A 6,028-nucleotide genomic window follows, 5' to 3' on the forward strand; every position below is an offset into this window, starting at 1 on the left:
ACGACGTTCGCAAGCATGAAAGTTTGGTCGCACCGGTTGTTAGCGCTGCAGCGTTCATACTTGAGAAGCCAAGTCTCGACGTCAGCGTCGTCGTCCCCAGAGAAGGGTCCAGGATCACGAGGGTGAGTGAGGACGACGGAGGACAACGATGCTGCCGAATCTGGAGGAGTTGTTTCCGTCATTGTCGGCCGTGGAAGGTAGCGGCGGCGTGAATGGTAGGTCGGGGGTGGAAGGTAGCGTCCACTGCGTAGTTCCGTCTTGTCGCACCTCCACCAAAGATGTTACGGGGAAGTACTATTTACATTTATTTACAAGCCGTAGGGGAATAGTTCCTAGCAGGGAGCACCAACGCGAACAAGAAGCACCATCAACCTCTTCTTGTTCGTTCGACCCTTTCGCGCGCGAGTTCACTTTGTCTTCCACTTCCACTTCGTCGTAACAATATGCAAATTTTCCTCTCAGTTTTAGGTCTACAGGTCGCTAGACACCCTGTTTAATGAGAGCAGGCTTAAGATTTGCACAGCCCTGCGCAAACAAAAACCATATCACTAAATGTTTTTTTTTTATGTGATTGGGAGCGCCTGTTTAAATATTCTGTAGTTCTTGATCCTGTTGATTGCACGCTCCACATGAATGCGGACAGATGCAATGCGTCTTGTGGCGGTAACTTCCTTCTCGCTCAACTGTTTTTTTCCTGCAAAACAAACAAAATGTGGCATTGTATTTGCTGAAAACTCTACCATGTTGCATGAACACATACCTTTTGTGAAGGCTGGCGTGTTTAGCCGGACTCCTTGCACAAGTAGCTCGTCATCAAGGGAGAAACCTCTGTCCGCCATGATTTCGTCTCCTTTCATGAAGTAATCCCCAATGCCACTCTCCCTTGTGATGAGCTTGTCCGAAGCACGTCCGCCATAAGCCTTCGAAACAAACATTATATGCCCATTAGGGGCAATAGCCACGAGGAACTTGATGGTATTGTGTGCTTTATAGCTACTGAATGTCTGTGCTCTGGCCATTAGTTTCTTTGGACGCTGCAACATGACTTCAGTGCAATCAAGAATGCATGTTGTGGAACCATATCCACTCTCCACAAAGGATGCTGGCATGCTATCCTTGATGTCTTCTGTTGGCAACCAGGTGACAACCTACTTCATCACTCTGCACAGCACTTGAAGCATGTAGCGGACATTGTTCCCTACAGCAGAAACTGACATCTGGAAGATTCGTCCCAAGTGTCCATACAGGAGGCCGAGACGAAGCCTCATAAGGCACATCAACAGCTCGTCAGCACGTGGCAATGTGCTCGTCTTCTTTGCCAATGCCGACACTGCTTTCACAAGGTTGTTGAATGCTGTTTGGGAAATTCCTGTGTAAAACAAAATGTCTTCAGCAGAAAGCCTCTGCACAAATGATGGCCTGTGTAACCCAATCATGGGCAGTTGTGCATAGCAATGGTCCTCATAGGTCACATTCTCCCACTGTGTTGACTTGCTGTGTTTTGGAACCTGAATAAAGAAAGGCAGGATGTCAGAATCAAGGCACCAAGCCCCCAAGCTTGGTGTTTTGAGCTGCAGCTGAACCATGCTCTGAACAGCTGGGTCCAAGTGATTAGCATTTTTGTAGATATCAAACCATTGCTTGTTTGAAATACATGCACCTGTGCACCAAGCCATGTTTACTCTTAATGTGGTAGCTCATACTATGACCCAGAGTAAATCAATTGTTGAAATGCCTGAACACATGTGGTGTATTATGGTTTGTTGCTCCTCTTCAATCTTTTGAAGCAGTCAATCCCACAACTTGAAAGTTTTCAACTGATTGCTAAGCGCAAATAAAAATGGTACGCTAATGTTACAGCAACTTTTTGACAAAAGTTGTACGTGCTGTTGTGCACCACACTACTGTTAAAAGTTAAGTGTAATAGCAAACGGTTGTGAAGGCACTATATTTTCTCAGTGATGCCAGATAAATGTGGAAAGTGACGTTTCACCCGCACTGCTTGTACACTGTACTTGAGGCCTTTTTGTGACATTGAAGTCAGCAGCAGCCACGGTCTGTGTTGCCTGAAAATGTATTTTGGTCATGGATGCTGAACTACCATTATAAGACTCAAGAAAAATATGAGCAAAATGGTGCAGTATGCCTTTACCTTGTCTTTGTGAGTTGTTGGCAATCCTACTTCCGCTTTACTGCTGGTGACATCTGTTTGTACCATCTGAAATAGAAAAAAAAGCCAGTTTGTTTTCCATCTGTTGGCACAGAGAACTTCTAATTACTCTCACAGCACAGAAATATGTCTGCATTCCCAAATTTGTGAGTTTACAAGGATTCATGCCGCCATTACTGAACTCACCTTGACAGTCTTGAAGCATGCTTTTACCTGCAGCATAAGACAACAGGACTGTCCTGTTTGTGTAACCCATGGAAGCAATCGGCATGATGTAAGACTTTCCAATTAAAAAACTGCTTTTCGTAGTATAGTCTAAGGATGTGGAGTCTTTTCTTTGGGTTGTTGACTGCTATGTTGGCGCTCGTATGTTGCATGTTAAGCTGTGCATACTCAGGAGATTATATGGTTGCACGAAATACTGTATGACTGCATACTGCCAGAATGCAACGAAGCCATGCAGAGAGGCGTGCCTAAGTGCAGCTGCTGTCATTAACTGTTCTGACCGTGGTTGATATTCTGTTCTTTCTACCCGTCTTCATACTTCTGTGAAGTATAATGCTAATAAGCATGTTTTTATTTTTTACCACCTGAGAATACATTTCCTGCCCTTGTTCAATCACCGTCGTTATCATAGCTTTCCAAGCTACACTCAATGTAGGGCAAAGGCTTTTTCCATTTCTCCCCATTTAATGCTGTCCTCAGCCAGCTGTGGCAACCTTGTCCCCATAAACTTGGCAGTTTCATTAGCTCACATGACTTTTTGACACCCCTGCTGTGCATGCCTTGGTTTCCTGGAACCCAAAGCATGGCCCTTAATGACAAATAGTTTTTGCCTTCATATTACATGCCCATGCCCATTTTTTCGTCTTTATTTTCAATGGGGTGATAATAACTTCCATTTGTCCTTGGCCCACTTTTCTCTCATCCTGTCGCTTAAGATTGTATGTATCATTATCCTTTCCACAGCTCGCAGCATTGTCCTCAATTTAAGTGCAACCCATTTTTTTATCGTCTATGTTACTGCGCTGTAGGTGAGCACCGGTAAAAGAAAGTTGTACAATTTCATCTTGGGCGATTCGGGACCTAATACCTGCTATATGCACTCGAGCCCATTTGGATCTCAAGTCAGTAGGCCCTAATTAAACGTACTCCTTAACACTCCCAATGTTTCGATGTGCATTGTAAACTGTCGTTGACTCCTGAGAATGTTGAACATTACTTTTCCTGCATGTTTAGACCCTTCATTTTGCTTTGCATGTATGTCCTCGATCACACTTTGCAGTTCATCTCCTGCATTACTTAACAGGGCAATGTCATCAGCAGTATCGCTGATTACTAAAGCATTCTCCATTAACCATATACATAATCCAGATATTTAAATACCTCTTGAGATGTGCCGTGAAAAATACGAGGTTGTCAGCCTTCGTCCCTAATACCCTTCTTTTTTGGGATTTTGTTACTTTCTTTGTGAAGGACTACGGTGACTACTTGTGCAGCTGCTGTGGATGCTTTCCAGTACTTTTACACATGCCTCTTTTAAACTGTAGTTCCCTACTGTTTGCATGACTACAGAGGTTTCGAGTGGAAATGCGTTTTCAACAACTCTTTGCAAAAGTTGCCTACGCAGGCCTCAAGAATGGAACGACCCCCTGTACATGTTAAAATCACAAAATTATTTCACTCACCGCATCAGCGTGTGCCACTTTGTAGCCTATGTCAGGGTCAAAGGCAGCTTCTGCTGTCTGTGTTGTCTGCAACAAAATGATAATGCAACTCTATTTACATGAAAAAACTGCCTTTCGATCCTGCACAAATGCAATAGGCTGTAAATGTACCCAGTTCTAGGTTACAGCTGTCTACTTACTGTGTTTGCGTGCTCAAGTTCGAGGATTTCCATGGCAGCTTCCATGCCATCATCATCCTGTGACACCTGCAAGAAAAGTGTTTTATTTACCAGCACTGCACAAATGCTCTTTTCTGGGCACACGGCCAGTTTTGGGTGACAAATGTCCTCATACTGTGTCTGTCTGCTGCAACTCCAGCATTGCCATGGCAGCCTCCATAGTGCAATCGTCCTGTGATGTCTGTGATGGAACAGAAGATGCTATGTTATTTTTCCCTCGATAGTTACAATTTTTTATGCCATGGTAAAAAAATACACAACACTTACTAATGATGAAACGTTCCTGCTTTGAAACAGAAAGTTCAATATAGCTTTGAAGCACAGAATGCGAGCCAATTATTGAATGGGTTCATTGGTCGTCATTTTTTTAGACATATTATTGTAGCTGACCGATCTACAAGCTGCAGTGCAGACACACCAACATCATCGGCAGTTTTATCTACAGTTACAAAAAAATCACTGCAGCACAAGTCAATGTCATTAATGTCTCTAGAACTGAAATAAACAGTGCATGAGGTCAGATAATGTGTGTTGAATCTGGCAAGTTATAATTTAGCTAGGGCGTTAACTTTTCATCCCATTTCAAATTCGAGTGCATGATAACTTTGGCCTGCCTTGTTTCGGAAAGTTACCGGTGCAGGCAGCAGCACAGATGTTCTTATGGGTGGTTTAACATCCGAAAACTGCGCATGGGTTGCGAGAGATGCCGCAGCGGGGGGCAGGGGGGGGGGGGGGGGGGGTCCGGATTATTTGGCACCATACGGCATTTCATAGCACTCGCCTCCTTCGGTTCGCGGCCGCGATTCGATTCTGCATCCTCGGACACCGCAGCCAAAACGACGTGGCCGGTAAATTGCCGCGGCGGGCCCAGCAGCACAGAAGCCGTTTGAAAGACCGCATCAAATTTTACACCATTATTAATGAGCCGTGGGCACATACCTTCGGAAAATCAGCAGAGCAAAGGACTTGCAAGCCAGCATCGTGACTGGAATTGCAGTGCTGTGACTGCGAAAAACGCATTTTGTTAGGTGAAACACTTAGCGATAAACATAAATGAGCATTAAACGTGCGGAGCGTGTTTCGAGAAATCAGTCTGACAATTGAGCTTACATTCGTCAGATGAGGACTTAGACACCGGGCTTGTGGTGCAAGGTTTTCTTTTGCTCTCTGGAAATGAACGAGGAGCGCTTATTTCCGATGTCACCGCGCCAACACATGTAAACCTACCTTCTTCGGTACTTCGATCTCGTGTTTCCTGATGCGCCGTCGCCCCTTCACGACCTGCGATAAATTTCTGGTGTCAACAACGAAAGCTTTTGGGCTTGTCGCGCTAGTCAAAACTTGAGCTTTTACGCTCATATTTGCATAGTTGTAGCGCGTCCAAAGACAAGGGCCGAGGATGGGGACACACAAAGCGCATCTTACCTTTCTCGCGTATCCAAGGTGCAGCATCGGCTCTGGATTCTCGGATGTCCGCTTCCCGTCGATGAAATGAACGGAGCAGACGCGCGAGGATTCCGTAGGAACGAATTCCTTACGATTGACAGCGCTAATCCATCGTTGCCTCAATCCCGGGTCGGCTGGAAACCGATGCAACAGGTACATGTTGCAGCCGCAGTCCTCTTGCAGAACATTGTGCGTGTCGCAACGCTGTTTTCTTGCTGCATTGCGCTTCTTCTGGTTGTTTGAACAACCGTACACAGCGCAGTGCTGCCCAGATGTTAGCATAGACATCGCGGATACGTCGTGCAACCAATGTAGTAACCAGTGGTAACTGCACGCACGACAGTCCAGCGAGAGAGGGCAACCATGAGACGCTAGCTACTCTCGCTACCGGGCGCCTGATATCTGTTTCCGACGCTTTGGGTTCGAGGCTTCCGCTGCAAAGGTCTATAGGAACGGGCTCGGTCATCGCTCAAGCAACATGTGCAATAAATTGTTTCTGTCCAGGA

The 6,028-nt window shown here is 45.5% G+C and overlaps 1 pseudogene; it reads right to left on the reverse strand.

The window, feature by feature from the left end:
* Positions 1-563: 563 nt before the first annotated feature.
* LOC149333555 (uncharacterized) lies at positions 564-5,810 on the reverse strand (annotated as a pseudogene).
* Between the last annotated feature and the right edge of the window lie 218 nt (positions 5,811-6,028).

Source organism: Amblyomma mixtum, chromosome 8 (genome assembly GCF_055824585.1).
Source record: "Amblyomma mixtum isolate Tamu chromosome 8, ASM5582458v1, whole genome shotgun sequence".
In the NCBI taxonomy this organism is placed as follows: Eukaryota; Metazoa; Arthropoda; class Arachnida; order Ixodida; family Ixodidae; genus Amblyomma; species Amblyomma mixtum.